At 42.9% G+C, this 21,892-nt stretch overlaps 1 long non-coding RNA gene across 1 annotated transcript; it reads right to left on the bottom strand.

Annotated features, from left to right (window-relative positions):
* Positions 1-5,312: 5,312 nt before the first annotated feature.
* LOC123361719 lies at positions 5,313-19,498 on the bottom strand. The gene is made up of 3 exons (XR_006576201.1): positions 19,453-19,498; positions 15,138-15,209; positions 5,313-5,484 (listed from the first exon to the last, which is right to left on the bottom strand). It is a non-coding gene; the product is annotated as an uncharacterized LOC123361719 (long non-coding RNA).
* Between the last annotated feature and the right edge of the window lie 2,394 nt (positions 19,499-21,892).

Below are 21,892 nucleotides of genomic sequence, written 5' to 3'. Positions count from 1 at the left end.
GATGGCTGTTTTGCCAGAAGCTGGGAATGGGTGACGGGATGGATCACTTGATGATTACCTGTTATGTTCATTCCCTCTGGGGCACCTGGCATTGGCTACTGTAAGAAGACAGGATACTGGGCTAGATGGACCTTTGGTCTGACCCACTATGGCTGTTCTCATGTTTGTATGTTATGCAGAACATACTCAGAGCAGGCTGGGATGGCATTAGATCTTTGTGGGAATGCCATTCCTTCCTTAAATCCAGTCTCAAACTTATTTAAATTTCAACTGTCTTAACAAAAACAAAATAACAACGAAATTAAGCTAAAAGTCACTGAGGTTTTATTGATTTTTCTATTTTTGACACTTTACCTGTAACAATATTTTACATTTATATGGGTTCTTTCAGAATGAAAGGGCCTTTTACAGGAATTTTTTCATGCGACACTGAACACAGTCACACTTAATAGCACCTAGCAATGCTGAATAACAGTTTACCTGACCGAAGAAGATATAGTTTTTGCAATTGACACTGCAGGGTTGAGAAAGGATAGACAGAGTGTTGTTAGCCAACTGGAAATTCAGCCAGTTAGCAACGATTCTGAGGGCAATCAGCTCTGATTCCCTGCACTACTGCTCTAAATGCAAAACGATACACTTGATCATAAAACTATCATATGATAAGTGAACAAACAAGGTGTAGAAGTGGCAGCCAGATTTTGTTTTGCATGCATATATATTTGCCTTATTTTGTTGATTTTAGGTCCTTCAGTTTATACTTAAAATACCAGTCTGGGTTAAAGAGCAGCACACACTGTTGAGCTGTTACATTGTAGTTGAATATTATTATTTGGAAAGCAGTAGTCTCTCCCCCACCCCACCCCGACCTCGTTCAGTATCCGAGCACCATTGTGCTGGGTGCTGTACAAGCACAAAGACAGAGTCCCTGACCACAGGTGTTTCCAACCTAATTTAAGACAGGATGCAATGAGTGCAACAAACAATAGGAAGGAAGGCAGAGAAGGATAACAGTAATAAGAATATGCTGCTCCATAGAGTAGCTAGATTCTCAACTTCGTGGCTCCAAATCATTTCAAAAACTTTTACATACGTGTCAGTAAGCCCCCAATAGCTAGCTACTCTCAGCGGGCAATTTTGCGTAAGCATCACAAGCGCAAGATGCTCTGAAGGCGGAATGCGTAGTATCTTTATAGATTAGTGCATGAGTGAGGGGGAAGAAAGACACTTATGGGAGAAGCAGACAAATGGATATTCGAGGCTGATAACATTGGTTAGGAGAGGAGTGTGTGATGGGGTGACGATGAAAACATTAAGACATTAAGGAAGAAAAACTGAAAGATATGGAATTAGAGCAAGAGAGAAGTCAAAGATGGCCTCTGGGTCATGGGCCTGTGCAAAGGAAATGGTGTTCTGGTCAAAAATGACAGAAAACATGGCAAAAGATTGGGTGAAGAGATCAGGAGTGCAGATTTGGCCATGTTGAATTTATGTTGCTGAGTTAGATGGGATGAGATGTCAGAGAAACAAGCTGAAATGTGGGATTGAACAGAAGGGGACAGGTCAGCAGCAGAGAGGTAGATGTGTGAGCCATTCGCATAGAAATGGTAACTGAAGCAGCAGAAGCAGATGAAGTCATCTAGCAAGAAGGAGCGGAAGGAAAATAGAAGGCCAATGATTGGGTGCTATGGAAAAGTTTGAAGGGACCCACTGAAAGAGCCCATAAAAGAGGTAAGAGGGGAATCTGTAGACACCAGCTACAGAACTCAAAGAAGGATATGTTGAATAGTAAGATATGATTGACAGTGCCAAAAGCAGCTGAGAAGTCAAGGAGGATGTGGATGGAATAGGGGCCCTGAAGTCTGGCCACAAAAAGGCCATTGGGTTAGTGCTTTTTCCATGGAGTGGACAGGACAGAAACAAATGAGGCGGAGTTGGAGGAGAGAAATTCCAGGCAATGGCTGTGAGCAGCACACTCTTATTTTAGAGAAGGGAGATGAGTTGGTAGTTAGGTGGGTGTGGTTTTCTGAGGAGCGAGAAGATTACATGAGAGTGAGAGGTTCAAGATGCAAGTACGAAAGAGGGTCAGAGTAGTCATGAGGCAGAAAGGGAGGCATCACTGGGACTTGTGGAGGGATTTAGAGAATGAGAGCAAAGGAGAAGAAAAGGAAGGTGTTGGGATTGAGGAAATCCCTTCGTATTTTGATGTGGTTTAAGAGGGAGGGCAGTTTTTATAATTCTGATTAATGTTTTAGAAATAGATGGCTGGCTTTGGGTGGGGGTTGTATAAATGGTGGTACATTTCAGTGTGCTCATTCAGTGTACTAGAACATATGGCAAATTACTTGATCATACAGATTCAAAGAGTGACTTGTGTTCTGCACATTAAACTAACAGAACAAATAAATGATAAGAGATCTTAACATTTTAAACTGGAAAACATGACAATCATCTCACATTGTCTAGCCTCTGCATCTGTGTCATTCTTACATATTTTTGCAATTATTACATTCATTTCCTTTAACTTCTTTTCTGCCAAGCCCCATCTGCAACTTAGGTTCAGACAAAATAGTTTTTCATATTCATGATGTTAGTCACCGTGAACACTTTTGATGCTGCCATCAATTTCAGCCATAGTAAATTAATTCCATTCCGGCAGTGAGATGAAAGCTGTTTTTGACTTATCTACTGCAGATATTGTGAATCAAATGGAAAAATCCGAAAGAAGGTATTTTATAATAATAATTAAACTCTTTATTCATCCTCAAAAGTCATATTATTGGGCAGATAGGATAGAGAAAAGTCAGTAGTAAATTTTTATAGCAGAAGTAATTAAAGAATTGTATCACAACAATAATAAACACAAGCACCCTAAGGCAAACTCTTTATTACATAGTCATTTTCATTAAAAAGTCCTAGTAAAACTGAAGTCCTTGACTAAGTGGAATTTTGGGGATATATGTTCTTTTAGGTTTTCAATTTTGATAAGATTTTAAATTACTTTTGACGTATTTGAATAATATTGAGTATATCAGTGAATTGCCTGTCGGTAAGCAAAGGAATGTGCCTAGATAATGTAGAAATCTCCAAACACAAGGAAAGGGCAGAAAGGCAAACTTCAAATAAAAGCTCCAAATTCCCTGTGCTTCAAAAGCTAAAGGGAATAGTCTGTGTCACCGAAAAGCAGTGATTGAGAACCACTTACTTTTACCCTGGGCTGAGACTAAAAATGTTGCCTCCAATCCACTGCTTCTAAAGGTAGGAAGTTAGAAAAATTATTATAAGCTGCCCTAGGGTATTGACACCAAATGTAGTAAACACAGAACAAAAAGAAGAAAGTCCGTGTCCCAAGGAACTAACAATCCAAGTATAAGGCAAAGGACAACAGATGGTTACACTCGGATTGTGGAATACGACAATTTTGGTCAGCATGATAGGATATAGTCTTAGCACATCAGCAGTTAACTAGTGTCAATTTTTTGTAGGCATTTCAGCCAAATAGAGATTTGAGGAGGGATCTGAAGGTGGATAATGAGGTAATTTTGCAGGTGCTTTTGAGGAGCAACCCCAAAGATGAGGGACAGTATGGGAGAAAATACAAAGGTGCTTGTTTGAAACTGTAACAAATGAGAGGTGGACGCTGGCATCATGTACCAATCAGAGATGGGACTCGCCCTTTCGATACTGAATAAGAGAAAATAGGTGGGATGGGGATAAACCATGAAGGGCCTTGAAAGTGAAGAAAAGCAGCTTATGATACAATAGAGAAGGGGGAAGCCAGTGAAGGGATGCAAAGACGGGTGGCATGGTCAAAGCGACCTTTGTAGCAGCATTCTGAATGGATATGAATGGGACATGATTGCATTTATCTACGCCACAGAGAAGGCTGTGGTAGTAATTCAGATATGAGATGAGAGTTAGATGAGAGTTTTAGATGCATGGATGGATAAAAAGGCTAGATTTGTCTCTTTCTGTGATGCTACAGCTACCGTGTGGAATGTCACTAAAACAAGGAGTCAGACTATGGCAGTTTAGAACTGATGCTCTTTTAAAAACTACTTGGCACAGATATTTTCCTTTCATAACAACAATAATTACTTTTTGTCCTTTTACATATAAATTCTACATAAATTCATATGTGTGTGTGTATTTTTAAAATCTGCATTTATCTCCATGCTTCAGCAGACTTCTAGGACTGCCAGCATTTTGCAGCAACTTAAGAGGACCTGACCATAAAAACGTGATGAATAGTCCTTCTAGCCAGGGTACTAGGGACACGTTTCTGCACTAGGTGGATCTTTAAGATTTTATTTGCAGTTCACCTTCATGATTAGTTCAATATAAGACATTCTCTATCTTATAAGTGTAATAGCATTTTCCCACTCTTATACCAATGGTCTAGTTCAGATGGTGGGGTGCACTGTTCTGCTCTGCCTGAAGATGGCGATTGAAAGTTGCATTTTGAGTAATGCACAAGTTGAGCTTCCTATGTCTAAGAGCTGCAGCTTGTTTCCTGAAAGCAGCAACTGAACCTTACAAGCTAGACTATGGCTTTTCCAGAGACAGTTGGAGGCCTCAATTTCTTGAAGACAATAGTGCAGTAATTAACAAGTAGCACTCCTTCCACTTGCAGAGACCTCACAAAACTTTTCTAAAACTCGCCAGTGAAATAGGATAAACGTAAGCTGTGCTAATAACATATCAACATAAACTACTATAACTAAATGACCAGCCTCTCTGAAACATACATAAACAGAGTTTAATAAGTAAATTAAAATACTGCTCCAAAAATACGTGTATTTGGCAATGGCCAGCGATGGATTTACTGAGCGGTAGGAAAAAATAAATCAAATGCTATTAATTTTGCTTAGTGCTTATATTTTTAAGCTTCTTTCTCAGAGACAACACATTCCAGATCTCAGTATTTACCTTATTTTTATTTCCAGTTGATTATTCCTATTACAGAGAAGTCAGAAAGCATACGCCTTGTACATACTTAAGAAAATTTGCACAAGTGTTACTAAATTGACATAATGACACCACTTCATTGAGATGAAGACACTCTGCATGAGTGCAAAGCGAGGATGACACACCTGTAGTTTAAACTTTTTTGCTGAAACATAGGCACGGGGTTTGTCTTTTCAGAAAACATTACATTGTTGACTGTAGCTGTTAACAACTGTTCCCAGTCAGCTTCAAAGAGACAGTATGATTCAATTTCTTAGTAAACGAACATGTAATACACACAAACATTTGTAAATAGTATTTGGAATACTTCTGAATAATGCTAAAACAAAAGATAGTAGGTGGTAAATCTATTTACACAGACCTTTGTTCCTGTTACATATATTTAAGTGGAATGTTTCAATGTAACATTTACACTTCTATTAGTTAGTACACACACTGATCTTCTTTCAGAGATGATTTCTCAGTCTGTATAGTCCAGCTCTAATAGACAGTGTGTGTCATCTGGATTCCTCAGACCTAGAGAAGAATGGCAGAACTTCAGTTCTTTTCTGAACACTGTAGAGTCTTGTCAGCAAACAACTCTTACAGTTAGCAGCATTCTCACCCTTGGATCAAATAGTTGACTGGTCTCCTCAGAAATCTGTAGCCTGTATCCAAAATGGTACAGATTGTGGGATTATCATATAAAATATACATTCTTTGGATTTCTATAGGGCACTGTCTTTTCCCCCAAATACCGAGTAAATTCAGGTAAGAACTTAAAAATCTTCACATCACTGGGCTGTGCCAGTCTCTCTCCAGCTGGGACAAAATCCCAATTTAAACCAGTTAGCTAATAGCTAAATGTTAAGTTCCATAAAAAATGTAGCCTCTACAGGTGACAATTGCTCTCTCTCCCCTCCCTCCCCCAGCTCGCCTTCCAGGTCCATAACGAACATAACAATGGGCCAAATATTCTAATGGAGGGCATCCCTAATAAGCAAAGCTGGACTAGCACACACCTCGATCCAAAGTGGTACAGGTACTGGGACCCAGCTGTCACAGCAGACATATCGCTTAACCCTACATGGGTCACTCACTGAGTCACTCACTGTCTTTAACTCCTATGTTTATAATCTTGCGCCCTTTCTTCCCCCACACTCTGATTGGCTCATCTTTCAAATGGTGAATATGTCTGGGACTTGCAAGACTCCTTGCCCACAATAAAAACTTCCTGTACAGCTGTAATAACAGCTACTGAGCATGTCCAGTAACTGCCAAACGGTTGTTCTGTATGTTTGTGGGCCCTCTGAGCTGCGTGCATGCCCTGCTGACACAGAGTATCCTAACTAAAATCCATGTCTTCTTCCCATTGCTTATCTCCCTTTCTTTCATAGAATCGTAGGACTGGAAGGGATCTCAAGCGGTCTTTCAGTCCAGGCCCCTGCACTCAAGGCAGGACTATCTAGACCATCTCTGACAGGTGTTTGTCTAATCTGCTCTTAAAAACCTCCAATGACAGAGATTGTACAACCTCCCTAGGCAATTTATTCCAGTGCTTAACCACCCTGGCAGAAAGTTTTTCTTAATGTCCAACCTAAACCACCCTTGCTTCAATTTAAGACCATTGTTCCTTGTCTCAGCCTCAGAGGTTAAGGAGAACAATTTTTCTCCCTTCTGCTTGTAACAACCTTTTATGTACTTGAAAACTGGTGTCCTGTCCCCCACCCACCCCCAGTCCTCTCTTTTCCAGATTAAACAAACCCCATTTTTTCAATCTTCCCTCATAGGACAAAAATCTTGTTTTGGGCCAAAACAATCAAATACTGCAGTACAAAACATATGGATTACATAAATACCAAGTGCAGTGATGTTCCAAAGCAAATCTGAAGCTCTTTGAAGCTGTACAAGATGAGTGGATGGGTAAGATAAGTATTATAGTGTCATAGATATTAGAGATGAAAAAGCACTCTGAAGTGATCCTCTCCATCAGCTAGTCAGTGCTGGATTGGTCCCTATAATACACATTCTTGTGCTGTGTTCAGTCTAGTCTTAAACTTCTCTGATGGCTGAGAATCTCTCTTTGCTTTCTCCTTCTTGACAATTTGTTCTTAGGCCGATTTTTTTATAGGCAACATTTATTTCTATTTAAAGAGCTCTTGTAAATAAAAGATGTTTAAAACTTAGTTGCATAAAAACCTTCTGAAGTTGCTTATTAAAGGTTGCTGGCTGAGCCAGCAGGTCTGTATCTCTCACTGCTGGCAAAAAGAGTTCATGCAGCGCTACTATGGGACAATATTCTTAGAAGGTCAATAGTGCAGCTTCCTTCAGACTTCTTAACAGGATCTTCAAAGATTCATTTCTTTGTCTTCTCCAAACTTTGTGAGCCTGGACTTTGCCTTCAAGACTCACTTGCAGCTTCAACCTTTCATGTGAAAGTCTTCTGGGACCAGGGGCTCCAAAGTCTGAGACTCAATGGTTCTCTTCCAAAGATAGTGAATTTATACTATAGCGTAAAACAGTCATTGGAATAAGCTGATAGAAATGTGTCCCATACTATTCCTTAACCTATGATCATGAATGACCCAGCTCATTTGATTTCATTCATCTTTACAAAGTCCCTGACTCCTTCCTGTCCCATTGGCATCTCAGTGTCAGCTATACTGGGCCTTTATAAGCCATCGTGCCTTTTGTTAAACATTGAAATCTTCTTTAACTCTTTGTTAGGCTTTATAGTTTTCGGAGAGATGGAATTTCAAACTTTTAAAAATAATCATCGAAACTCAAAGTCCCGGCTCTCTTATCAAGTTGCAGTTCCACTCTGCAGTATTGCCAGCTACCAAGGCTCAAAACTTAGGAGTCAAGACCTCCAAAATCAAGTGATTTAAAAAAAAAATGTCATTTTGGTCTGTGTGTTGATTTTTGAACTCTACCTGCCCCACCCTTAGGGTGAGCGGAAGTGTTATCAATGCTCCTAAATGTATCAAGGTGATTTTGGTCCTTGCTGAAAGAGTTCATATCTTCACAGCTGTCCAGCCCTCTGCCCAGCAATAATTTCCCCCCCATCGGGCCTTCCCTATCAACACCTTCGCTCTCCATCAAGTCTGGCCCCTCATCAGTTCTGTCCTCCAGATGCCAATTAATTCTGGTCCCCTAGTGTCCCCATCAGTGCTGCTTCTCCCCAGCCCCATCTTTGCTCCCCCTGCAGCTTCTGGAGTTCACACACACACAGGCTTGGGTGGGTGCAGGGCGTGCATGTCTCTCTTATTCATTCTCAGGCCACACCCCATGCTGCAGGGAGGGAGAGGAAAGGGGGAGCAACAGAGGATCTGTGCTCACTCCATGGCCCACAAGAGGGGAGGGGAGCCATGCCCCTCCTATGAGAATGGCGTCCGTTCCTGAGCAGAGGGCGATAGAGCTCTGCCTGATTTTTTCAGCAGCCCCAAGTGGCTGATCTTCTCCAGGAGGTGCAGTAATGGGGAAAACAGCCAATCAGCTGGGGCTTTCCCCCAAGCAAGGCTGAAATTTTAGAGAGGGCGAGAGTTTCTTTGTCACGGGGAGATTGGCCCGAGTTCAACACAAGTGACTCATGAAGAAATCATGAGAGTTGGCAACACTAAAGCCATTAGATCCTTTGATCAAAATTTCTATGATGTTCCAAGATTAAAGGTATTCAGACCTCAAGGTGAGAGCAGACAGAGATTTGCATTTGAAGTGATTTATTAACCTTCTGTAATGTAGGTCAGGCTAGTTTCCGAATATTGTGAGAGTCCTTAAAAGCTGCCTCCCTTAGTATTATGCAGCAATCATCAACTAAACATTAGTTTAATTCAAAGGCTTTGTTCTTCTATGGAAGGAATATTTGAAGTGATACAAATTCTGTGCTTAGTACTCAGGATTAAGGTATAAAACCTCACCTTTAAATTGCAATTCTGAAAAAAATCCCTATTCTACAACCACACCTTGCTAAGGCAGCATGTCAACATGTTTAATAAGAAAATTACCTTTGGTTTTTATCAAATTGCACAGTATCCTTTATGACATTGCGTATGCCACCCATCCTCAGTAGTAGCAATCAACATAAAACCCAGCCAGTTCAGTTCTCCTTACCTACAGTGATGATTCGTTATGTTACTTGGTAACAGTAACAGTTTGTGAGACAACAGCTAGAAATATTAGTGCTCGAATCAGTCTGAAAATTGCACCCGATGATGCAAGTGGAGCATGTATTGTACAGCCCACCTATGTGTGGTAAATGGGTACTACTCTCTGACTCATGAGCAGTTCAATCCCTTCTGCCATCTTTTGGTTGAGGAAAATAAATCCTCTTTTAACCCCAATAAGGACACTCAGCATGTCATGAAATATTATTATCATCAGGGGCAGCTCCAGACCCCAGCACGCCAAGCGCGTGCTTGGGGCAGCATGCAGCGGGGGGCGCTCTGACAGTCGCCGGGAGGGCGGCAGGCAGCTCCGGTTGACCACCTGCAGGCGTGCCTGCGCAGGGTCTGCTGGTCCGGCGTGGCTTCGGTGGAGCATTGGCAGGCACGCCTGCGGGAGGGCCACTGGAGCCGCGGGACAGGCGACCACCAGAGCGCCTCCCACGGCATGACGCTGTGCTTGGGGCGGCGAAATGTCTAGAGCCGCCCCTGATTATTATTATATTGTTCTGAGAATGGATATATTGCTGTGTGATAACAGTTGTCACCAATGGTCCTCCTAATTGTTCTTTGTACTGACCAGGCTACAAATTCTACTGACCACTACTTTTTGGTCCTTGGGCAACCAATCTTACCTGTGTGTGTTGGGTATGTGTGTAAGGGGCTTGTGTGTATGGGGTATGATTGTAACCCCCCCCGACACATAGACAAGTTGTGTGTGTATGTGTGTATGGAGGAGTGAGCAGTTGTGTGGCGGATGAAGGGCATTGGGGGGGCAACAAGGGATGTGTGTGTGTGTGTGTGTGTGTGTAGAGTGTGTGTGTGTATGGAGGTCAGGGGGTGTATGTATGGAGTGAGGGGTGTGGAGGGGGTATGTATGTGGGGGTGGTAAGGCACATGTAGGGGTATATGTTGGTGGGTGGTGAGTAGGGATGTGTGTGTGTGGAGGGGCTGGTGTGGGCTGGGGGTAAAGGGTGTGTGTATGTGTTGAGTAAGAGACGTGTGTGGGGTAAGTGGCTCTCTGTAGTGTGTGTTTGTGTTTGGGGGTTACTTGCTGTGTGCTGAGCTTGTGTTTGTCTGTCTGTTTGTTTTGGTTGTTTGAAGGAATGTGTGCTGTGGCTGGCAGCTGGAAGCTGTGAGCTTCCAAGTAAGGTTTGAAAGCTAGAAGCCTCTGTTAATTGGCTGAGCCTTAGTCAGTGGGCAGGGCTATCAAGAAGGCCAGGGCTTTATAAAGCAGTGTGCAAGTGACCAGGGAGCTTTGCGACCAGGGAGTTTCGCAAGGGAGTTTGGAAGGGGAATGTAGCATGTATGATTACCTGCCCTGTGGGCGGGTGGTGTATGTGTGCAGTCGGTGCAAGGAGCTCCTGGCTCTCAGAGACCGCGTACGGGTTTTGGAGGCCAGGGTGGCGGAACTGGAGGAGCTAAGGGAGGCAGAGACGTATGTTGATGAGGCTTTCTGGGACACTGTAGAGTTGTCCCACCTCCAGTCAGACATCCCCTGCCCTGTTGAAGAGGATGAAAGGCCCAGGGAAGCAGAGCAGTCAATGGGAGCAGAGGGAAACCTTCCCATAGTTGGGACCATCCTTCCAGATGGTGTTAAGGTATCCTCTCGCACTGAGGTTAGCTCTCCGGGGGAGGGAACTCCAGGCACTAGGAAAAGGCAGGTGTTAGTAATGGGAGATTCGATCATTAGAAACATAGCTAGCTGGGTTTGTGATGACCGGGAGAACTGTATGGTGACTTGCCTGCCTGGTGCGAAGGTTGCGGGTCTCTTGAGCCATCTGGATAGACTTATGTGTAATGCTGGGGAGAAGCCGGTGGTCGTGGTACATGTAGGTACCAATGACATAGGGAAGGGTAGACGAGACATCCTGGAGGCCAAATTTAGGCTGCTAGGGAAGAGACTGAAATCCAGGACCTCTATGGTGGCATTCTCAGAAATGCTTCCAGTTCCACATGCAGGGCCAGGTAGGCAGGCAGAGCTTCAGAGTCTCAATGCGTGGATAAGACGATAGTGTAGAGAGGAGGGGTTTAGATTCATTAGGAACTGGGGAAACTTTTGGGATGGGGGAGCCTATACAGGAGAGATGGGCTCCACCTAAACCAAAGTGGAACCAGCCTGCTGGCACTTAACATTAAAAAGGTTGCAGAGCAGTTTTTAAACTAAGAGATGGGGGAAAGCTGACTGCTGCAGAGGAGCACGGGGATCGGACAGAGACTTCTCTTAGAGGAGAGTCTATTGATAGAGATTCTCTAGGTTTTAGTCAGGAGGAGAGGATGGAAGAGGATAATGTCAGGGCTGGATCAGATGAGAAACATTCACATAAAGAATCAGACACATCAGAAAAGGGCAGACAAATAAACAGTGACAAGTTTTTAAAGTGCTTGTACACAAATGCTAGAAGTCTAAATAATAAGATGGGTGAACTAGAGTGCCTTGTGATAAAGGAGGATATTGATATAATAAGCATCACAGAAACCCAGTGGACTGGGGACAATGAATGGGACACAATCATTCTGGGGTACAAAATATATTGGAAGGACAGAACAGGTCGTGCTGGGGATGAGGCGGGGGAGTGACACTATATGTGAAAGAAAATGTAGAATCAAATGAAGTAAAAATCTTAAGGGAATCCACATGTTCCATAGAGTCTCTATGGATAGTAATTTCATGCTCTAATAAGAATATAACATTAGGGATCTATTATTGACCACCTGACCAGGACAGTGATGATGATGAAATGTTAAGGGAAATTAGAGAGGCTATCAAAATTAAGAACTCAGTAGTAGTGGGGGATTTCAATTATCCCCATATTGACTGGGAACATGTCACCTCAGGACGAAATGCAGAGACAAAATTTCTCGATACTTTAAATGACTGCTTCTTGGAGCAGCTGGTATGGGAACCCACAAGGGGAGAGGCAACTCTCGATTTAGTACTGAGTGGAGCACAGGAGCTGGTCCAAGAGGTAACTATAACAGGACCGCTTGGAAATAGTGACCATAATATAATAATGTTTACATCCCTGTGGTGGGAAGAACATCTCAACAGCTCAACACTGTGGCATTTAATTTAAAAAAGGGGAACTATGCAAAAATGAGGGGGTTAGTTGAACAGAAATTAAAAGGTACAGTGACTAAAGTGAAATCCCACGCTTTTTAAAGACACCATAATAGAGGCCCAACTTAAATGTATACCCCAAATTAAGAAACACAGTAAAAGAACTAAAAAGGAACCATTGTGGCTTAACAACCATGTAAAAGAAGCAGTGAGAGATAAAAAGGCATCTTTTAAAACGTGGAAGCCAAATCCTAGTGAGGTAAATAGAAAGGAGCATAAACACTGCCAAATTAAGTGTAAATATGTAATAAGAAAAGCCAAAGAGGAGTTTGAAGAACTGCTAGCCAAAAACTCAAAAGGTAATAACAAAATGTTTTTAAAGTACATCAGAAGCAGGAAGCCTGCTAAACAACCAGTGGGGCCCCTGGATGATCGAGATACAAAAGGAACGCTTAAAGACGATAAAGTAATTGCGGAGAAACTAAATGGATTCTTTGCTTCAGTCTTCACGGCTGAGGATGTTAGGGAGATTCCCAAACCTGAGCCGGCTTTTGTAGGTGACAAATCTGAGGAACTGTCACAGATTGAAGTGTCACTAGAGGAGGGTTTGGAATTAATTGATAAACTTAACATTAACAAGTCACCGGGACCAGATGGCATTCACCCAACAGTTCTGAAAGAACTCAAATGTGAAATTGCGGAACTATTAACTATGGTTTGTAACCTATCTTTAAATCGGCTTCTGTACCCAATGACTGGAAGATAGTTAATGTAACACCAATATTTAAAAAGGGCTCTAGAGCTGATCCCGGCAATTACAGACTGGTAAGTCTAACGTCAGTACCAGGCAAATTAGTTGAAACAATAGTAAAGAATAAAATTGTCAGACACATAGAAGAACATAAATTGTTGGGCAAAAGTCAACATGGTTTCTGTAAAGGGAAATTGTGTCTTACTAATCTATTAGAGTTCTTTGAAGGGACATGTGGACAAGGGGGATCCAGTGGACATAGTATACTTAGATTTACAGAAAGCTTTTGACAAGGTCCCTCACCAAAGGCTCTTATGTAAATTAAGTTGTCAAGGGATAAAAGGGAAGGTCCTTTCATGGATTGAGAACTGGTTAAAAGACAGGGAACAAAGGGTAGGAATAAATGGTAAATTCTCAGAATGGAGAGAGGTAACAAGTGGTGTCCCCCAAGGGTCAGTCCTAGGACCAGTCCTATTCAACTTATTCATAAATGATCTGGAGAAAGGGGTAAAAAGTGAGGTGGCAAAGTTTGCAGATGATAGTAAACTGCTCAAGAAAGTTAAGACCAAAGCAGACTGTGAAGAACTTCAAAAAGATCTCACAAAACTAAGTGATTGGGCAACAAAATGGCAAATGAAATTTAATGTGGGTAAATGTAAAGTAATGCACATTGGAAGAAATAACCCCAGCTAGACATACAATATGATGGGGGCTAATTTAGCTACAACGAATCAGGAAAAAGATCTTGGAGTCATCATGGATAGTTCTCTGAAGATGTCGACGCAGTGTGCAAAGGCGGTCAAAAAAGCAAACAGGATGTTAGGAATAATTAAAAAGGAGATAGAGAATAAGATGGAGAATATCTTATTGCCCTTATATAAAATGATGGTACGCCCACATTTTGAATACTGCATACAGATGTGGTCTCCTCATCTCAAAAAAGATATACTGGCATTAGAAAAGGTTCAGAGAAGGGCAACTAAAATGATTAGGGGTTTGGAGAGGATCCCATATGAGGAGAGATTAAAGAGGCTAGGACTTTTCAGCTTGGAAAAGAGGAGACTAAGGGAGGATATGATAGAGGTATATAAAATCATGAGTGATGTGAAGAAAGTAGATAAGGAAAAGTTATTTACTTATTCCCATAATAGAAGAACTAGGGGCCACCAAATGAAATTAATGGGCAGCAGGTTTAAAACAAATAAAAGGAAGTTCTTCTTCATGCAGCGCACAGTCAACTTATGGAAATCCTTGCCTGAGGAGGACTATAACAGCATTTAAAAGAGAACTTGATAAATTCATGGAGGTTAAGTCCATTAATGGCTATTAGCCAGGATGGGTAAGGAATGGTGTCCCTAGCCTCTGTTTGTCAGAGGGTGGAGATGGATGGCAGGAGAGAGATCACTTGATCATTACCTGTTAGGTTCACTCCCTTTGGGGCACCTGGCATTGGCCACAGTCAGTAGACAGGATACTGGGCTGGATGGACCTTTGGTCTGACCCAGTACGGCCGTTCTTATGTTCTTATGTTGGTGAGATGTGTGAAGGCCTGAAGGGTGTGTGTGTGTGGGGGGGGGGGAGGAGGTCATGCTGCCCCAGGGTTGTTCCTCATCAGTATCACACACTAATCCCTGTAATTCTGTCAATGGTGGGTGGGTGTAGATAGATCCTCTTCTTCATGTCTTGGGAAGGGCAGCCAAGCACCTTCTTACTCCCTCTATGTGTAACTCTGATGCCAGGTGGGCAGTGGAATATAAGTGCAGTTGCACCTACATCTCCCAGGAAGTAAAGGAGAGCCCCTCAGATGGTGTTCCCCATAATCCCTGGGAAGTGAATGGAAAGGTCACTGCCCCTACTTCCTTGAGAAACTTCAACTTAGATTTAAAAATAATCTGAATCGTCCTTTTAGAAAAGCTTTTCGAAATGTTTTTTTTTCCAAGCAATTAAAATAAGTAAGCTAATAAAAATGAAATGACACAAATATTTAGAACCTGCAGCATTCATTAAAAAATGAAGGAAATTAATAGCCCAAAACTTTGAAGAGATTAAAGTTGGCAAGATACTCCATCTATTAAAGCCCAAGAGCAAGTGCTTGTGCTCATGGGATCCGCACAAAAAATAACATAAGGAAAAAAAATCTGTAACGATCCAGGGCCAGAATATCATTTCTAAGTGAGGCCACATGTGGTCTGGTAGAAATAAACATTTTATAACATACCCATAGTGGCAATCTGCTGAAATGTTGTCAGGAGTCCATTTTAACACACATCACAGTGAAAAGCAGAGGTGCCTGAAGAGGGGAAGAACATAGGTACATATTATGCAAATGTAATAATCTCAGCATGTAGAGTATTTTCCAATATAGTATATAAATATGTGGTGCCATTACATACTACCTGTCAGCATATTAGTACCTATTTGCTGCTTTGGTGCATTGTGGCATATTTGTGCTCCTAAAGTTTAGGACCTTCACGTTCTTCTTCGAGTAATGTTCCGACGGATGGCCACTTGTCCATGCTCCTTCCATTGGAAATTTTCAGCAGTAGTGCGTGTTCAGTCCACACATATGCCCCCCCACTATCTTTGTGCCCCATACTAACAGTATACAGGGCTGTGATGCACAAACCAACCTCAGTTCCATGTCAACTGCCTATGACCTGAGATGGAGCAGTCAGTGGTGCTTGCTGCTTTAGCTAGCTACCAGTTGTTTCTCATCCTAACAGACTAGTTTAACTGTTTTTATTTTTAATAGTTTAGTTTTATTCTGTATGTATGTGTGTGTGTGTGTTTTGGGAGGCTTTGCCTCCCCCACCCTCTTTTCCAGGGGATCTCTCTTTCCCCAAAAGAGCTTTTTTCCCTTGTGATATGTTTAAATATTCAGGATTCATGTGTTGCTTTACTTGCTGGGATTCCACCACAGTTAGTGACAGCCATTTGCAGTGTATCCACTGTCTGGGAGCTACTCATGTACCATCCAAGTCCAAGATTTGCACAAGATTCAAGAGCTGTTCTAGGAGAGACAGGGAGGTAAATCTTCGTCTCCTTATGATGGATCATTCTCTCTGACCTGCATCAGATTCACACCTCGAAACCCCCTCCGTGCAGATGTCTTCAAGTGACCACAGCACCTCCTTGACTTCCGCAACTCAGTTACCTTCTAGACCATCATGAGAGAGATCTGTGGGTGATACACCCAATATTCTGCCAAAAGGATCTCCACATCTTTTACCAATGAACTTGGCCACAAGAAATGTGCCCTACTGGAGCCCTCATGCCTACGAAGGGTACTGCTGAAGGCCCAAGTGGTCTCCATACAAAGGGTATGTTGGTATGTCTGCATCTCAACCCATAAGTACAGCCAAACCCTCTAGTACTCATTGCTCTAAAGATGATGGAGATGCTAAGGACTCCAGAGATGCTGAAAATGCTACTGACGGTGACCTTCAGAGATATCTACGGTAGCAAGATCTACCCATCAATCTGTAGTGACGCACTCTGCACTGTCCTCAGTACCCCAGGCTCCTACTGCTCAGACTCATCAGGTTTCTGTGCAGATCCACTCAGTACTGCAGGAATACAGATGCTCCAAAGACCTGCTTGTCTATGGTGATGAACCTGAATGTCCTTTATTGAGTGTGAGAAGATTCCCAGTACCACATCACTTGCTTGTAGCAAATGATTTCCTGATACCCATGGGACATATTAGACAATCTTCTACTTGACCTTTGTCTGCCTCTCCTTTAGTCTATAGAAGGACAGCTCTTCAGACTCCAGCATTTCTAGTCAAGGTTGTTTTGATGATCAACCTTGGCCTGATTCCCCCGGAGCTTTTGCTTCAAGGGACATTTTGGGTACGTTTACACAGCCAGCAGGAGCCAGCCTCTCAGCCTGGGTTGGGTTAGGAGGGCTCATGCTTGAGCACTAGACAGTGCTTTGAAGTTGCAACTTGGTTTGGAGCTCAGGATGAAGCTGGTAGCTTGGGATGAAGCCCACCCCTCTATCTAGGGTTTATCTAGAGGTTCAGCACCTAATCTCTGGTCGTGGAAACAGTGAATGAACACAATAGGCAACATTGTTCAAAAACTACCCCACCTGATAAGGACCAGAAGCATAGACCTCTTCAGTTGCATCTGCCATCCTGCAATTCAGAATTGCTAGTTACTATGCACATCTTGCTAAGTACAACTTCAACTATAACAAATTTAATTATTTTATTGAACACCAGCCCCAGAAGCAGAGGGAACAGACTCAGGCCATCATTGCTGAAGATTAGCTCCTGGAGAGAACAGCACTCCCTCGGCACAACTGGTAGGGCAGCTTGCTCCATTTCTATGTCTTTTGTAATGCACAGAGCCTCTTGGTTGCAGTCCTTGGGAATCCCAAGAGAGGTTCAGAGCATGGTCAAGGACCTTCCATTTGATGGACTCAAGCTGTTTAGTGAGTCCACAGATGAATCCTTGCACTCTAGATTTGACAACAACCCTTCACTCACTTGGAATCACATCTGCAAACAAGAGGAGATTTAGTAGATCACAGATGACACAAAGACACCCCCCATCTCAATTCCCTACTTACCACAGATCATTGGAGCATCATAAAAAGAAAAGTAGGGTGCAAAAATGGAAAATTTCAGCTGCTCCACCTGTGTCAATGCAATTGTCTTCATCAGCCCAGTGTTCATTTTGATATCTTGGTTGGAGATCATGAACATGCCCACCTTTTGGATTTCAACCTGCATTATCCTGCCCACACCTTCCCATCTTTTGGAGATCATCTCTCCCATTTTCATACTCATGGGAGCAGATTACTTCTGACAAGGGGTTCTGGAGGTTATAACATTGTGCTACTTCATCCATTTCCATTCCATGCACTTATCCCACATTCCTGCCCCGTCCCTCTTCAGGGACACACCTCACAAACCTGTACTGAGGCAAGAAGCTCTGTCTCATCTCTGAATAGAAGCTATGGAACCAGTTCCCCCCAGTATAGAGGGAAAGGGTTTTATTCTTTTGGTTCCCAAAAAGAAGGGTGGATGGAGATCCAGCCCTAGATCCCAGGATGCTGAATACATTTGTCAGAAATTCAGGATGATAACATTTGAAGCTATTATACCATGTCGAGATCCGGGGGATTGATTTTCAATCCTTGATGCATTTTTATATTGGAACACTTCTCACAAGACGTTTCTTGATGATTCGTCATTGGTCAAGTGCACTTTCAATACGAGTGCTTCTCTTCAGCTTTCTACTGCCCCCATGGTGTTTACAAAGGTTCTGGCAGTAGTTGTTGCCCAGCTTTGTCTTCCCCTACCTCAATAATTGGCTACTGAAGGGACGTTTTTACATTGAGGTCCAAGTTGCCATCAAGAGAGCTACAAACCTATTCAGCTTTCTAGGACTTCAACACCAAGAATTCCTCTCTTTCTTATCTGCTCAGCAAATAGAGTTATTAGGGGCCATCCTGGATGCTACAACAGCTAGAGCTTACCTAGCAGAAGCCCATTTTCTTACTCTGACAAATTCGATTACTCAAGTCCAAATGAGCGCTCCAACCACTGCCAGTTTTTTTATTGTTTTCTTCAAAGATAAAGTATCCCTCTTACCTAAAGTCACCTCAGATTTTCATATTTCAGACTAGGCATCTTCCTGTTTTTCACTTTAAATCTCATTAATTTAAGGAGGATGCCATCCTTCACACCTTGGACATTAGGAGAGCCCTCGCCTTCTATTTGGACAGACCTAGACCCATGGAGGCTTCTCCTCAATGAGTTGTTTCCATTGTGGATAGAGTTAAATTCTGGATGGTACAGGTGTGAGACTTTCCAAATGGGTTTGCAGTTGTACCCTCTCCTGCTACGAAGCTGCTGATGTCCCATGACATGCAAAAGTTAATAGATCATTCCACCAGCTCTCAGTCCACCTCTGTTGCCCTACTGGTGGGCACCTATATCAGAAATCTGCAAAGCCCCCACATTGGCTTCCAGCAACACATTCTCAAGCCACTATGTTTTGGTGCATGCATCCCGAGTGAATGCTGCATTTGGGTCTGCTGTTCTGCAATCAGCTTCAGATCCTACTGTGAAGCCCTCTCCTCCTGTGAGGAATACTGATTGGGAGTCCCCTGGAGAACCCATAAGGATATTACTTGAAGAAGAAGGAGAGGTTACTTACCTTGTACAGTAACTGGAGTTCTTTGAGATGTTTGTTCTGATGGGATCTGCAGCAGCACCTCCCATTTCCCGCCGCTGCTTTACAGGCTTATCTGTGTGGTATAGAAGGAACCAAGGGTGCTTTGTCTGTTGAAGCCCTATATACTCTCAGTATGGACATGAGGCTAGCTAGGGTGAATGCGTGGACCAAACAGGCACTGCTGCTGAAAATCTCTGATTGGAGACACAAGGGCACATGCGCACCTGAAGTGGCGCACCCAGAGGAGTTGAGCATCTCAAAGAATTCCAATTACTGTACAAGGTAAGTAACCTCTCTTCCACTCACCCCCCAATTCAAAACATTGCACACTCAGATCTGACTGACCTTTCAGGAAACTGGAGCAGGCTCTATGATGTTGGTGAATTGTGGTTATGGTCACCTAGAAAGAAGTGATAATAAACTATCAGGAGTTATGGCCATTGTAAAAGCCTGACCCTGCAAGCCTTCCATGCGTAGAACTCCAAAGGAATCAATAGGACTTCTGTGCTTGGAGTGCTTGTGGGATCAGGCCACAGGAAAAATCCTTGACCTGTGCTACTGTTTGACATCAGTCCAGAATCTGGAGTGCAATCCAACCCTTGGGAATGGCAATTAATTGTCCAAAGGGCTCACTGTATTTAGTTGATTGTACAGAATAGCGGCCAACGGGGCAGAGAAGATAGGTGGCTACAGAAGCAGACAAGGCAGTCCTAAATAAAGAATGGCAACATCTTAGCGGGAGCTATGGCTTGAACTCAGGATTGAAAATCATGAACTTATGAGTTCTGATCCTGACACTGCCACAGACGCCCTCTGGCCCTTTGCAACTTTAACCTCTCAGCCTCAGTTTCCCCATCTGTAAAATGGGGATCATAATACCTTCTTAACTCAGCAGAGTCTTGTTGGAGTTAATTGCATTGAAGATTAAAACTTCTATGAGCACAATGTGGTGTTACTGGTAGCATGAAGAACTATTATATTGGTTGTTACTTCCAACTGAAATGTAACCTGGAAAAGGCTAGCTGTGAAGACAAAGGGCTCTGACTTGGTCTCAACCTTCATACAGCGTATAGGACATTATACTTATTAACACAAATGGAGATGCAGTATTTAATTATACTACTCAGGGGACCGGATCAAATTCCAATCTCCTGCACTGGTGTACATCCAGAAACTACTAACTTCCAAGAAGTCCTTGGTAATAGTGCATTTACTTGGTCAAACTAGCACTACTTGTGTGGTGGTGAGAGCTCTGTGTAAGTACTATAGTCCTACCTATGGTATGTATGGCAGAGAACAATGGACAAAAAAAGCATGGCTGCCTAATATGTAACTACAGGAGCATCACCTTCTCAGCTGGTGCATGACAATGGAAGAGCCAGTAGGCCTCACAAAACTGACAGAGTCAGAACACTTCTAAGCAAAACATGAATAAATGAGGCAGACACAAGAGTGTTGACAATGGCCATCAGTATCCAAAAAACCCGGGACTCTATAGCTGTGTTAATGATTAAGGTAACTGAGCATTTAATCTGTGAATACACAGTGGTTCCATTATTGAGAAGTCAAATAATGCTATGAGAATCTGGGGCAGCTTCCGATGCAAAGTTCTTTAACTTTCAGAGTGGAATGGAGACGACAAAACCAGACTGAACGGGCTTTGGGCTGGAGCTGAAAGAGAGGAACTCACGGCAATGGTGTAAATGGCACATTCAGTTGGTTTAGCGCTGAATGGGAGAAGAGAAATGGGGCCATGGTTAGACCTATGTATTATGAGCTGGGTAGTTGGTGTTAGGCCAGTTCCCTTTGGACAAATATTTACATTGCGCAATCATTTCTAGTCAGCACTAAAGGGCCCCGTAGCGAGACCATCGCCTAAATAGATATGGGGACTGAGCTAGACTCGCACCTGTACAGGTGGCCCCTCCTGTTCAGGGTTGAAACGTGGGGTGGACATTGTGGGGAAACCTGCAGTGCCTCTGCCCATATGTTTCAGCCCTGTAGGTAACAGAGCCTGTCAGGCTCCATGGCCATCAGTTGAGCACCATTCACAAGCACTAAAAGAAAAGGCATCAGTTGAAAAGACTGTGTAGCTCGAGGGATTTTTCTGAGTTTCTATCAAGCTTGTTTGAATGTAAGTGCCTCCGCCTAACACTAGCACTTTGTTTCCTTATTTGTCTGTGTGACACCCAACCTGTAAGGCCCCATGCAGGGCATGTCCAGCAAGAGCCCAGGCTCTAACCTCCATTTTCCCTGTCAGATCTGTATTGGTGTGGAACGAGATAGAGAAATGCCGCATGAATAGTGAGCGAAAGCAGCTGGGGCTTGTTACCCTACCAAGCCCAGCTGATCTATATAAAAGATCTGCCTTTCTGCAGCTCATTACATCAGACCTTGAACACCACGAACACTCTGAGTGCGATATAAACAATAGTTAAACCTGCCCTGAGGTCAGTGTGGGCAGTTCTCCTTAATAACATAGTTAGCATTTTAATAAGACTTTCTCCATCCCTCCAAATATCAGCCATTAATCAAGTGAAGAGATAAACAGACTATGCCTCATGCCACTCAACTCCTCACAGCAATGCTACAGCTCTAGGGAGAAAGTGCTAATTTTGCCAAAATCCTCCCCCCAAATCTGCATTTTTCCCGATCACATGCATGCTATTCGGCTATAACAATAGGCTCTGCTGTTAAGGAGCTGTTTCCAGTGTACATTTATGTTACATGCTGCAAGTGGAAAAATCTGTGTAACTATTCACTCTCCCATGCTACTATATTGGTA

The sequence above is a fragment of the Mauremys mutica genome, chromosome 1 (assembly GCF_020497125.1).
Source record: "Mauremys mutica isolate MM-2020 ecotype Southern chromosome 1, ASM2049712v1, whole genome shotgun sequence".
Lineage (NCBI taxonomy): Eukaryota > Metazoa > Chordata > Testudines > Geoemydidae > Mauremys > Mauremys mutica.
Note: the sequence above shows the minus strand (reverse complement) of the source record. Positions and strands in the feature narration are given on the sequence as shown.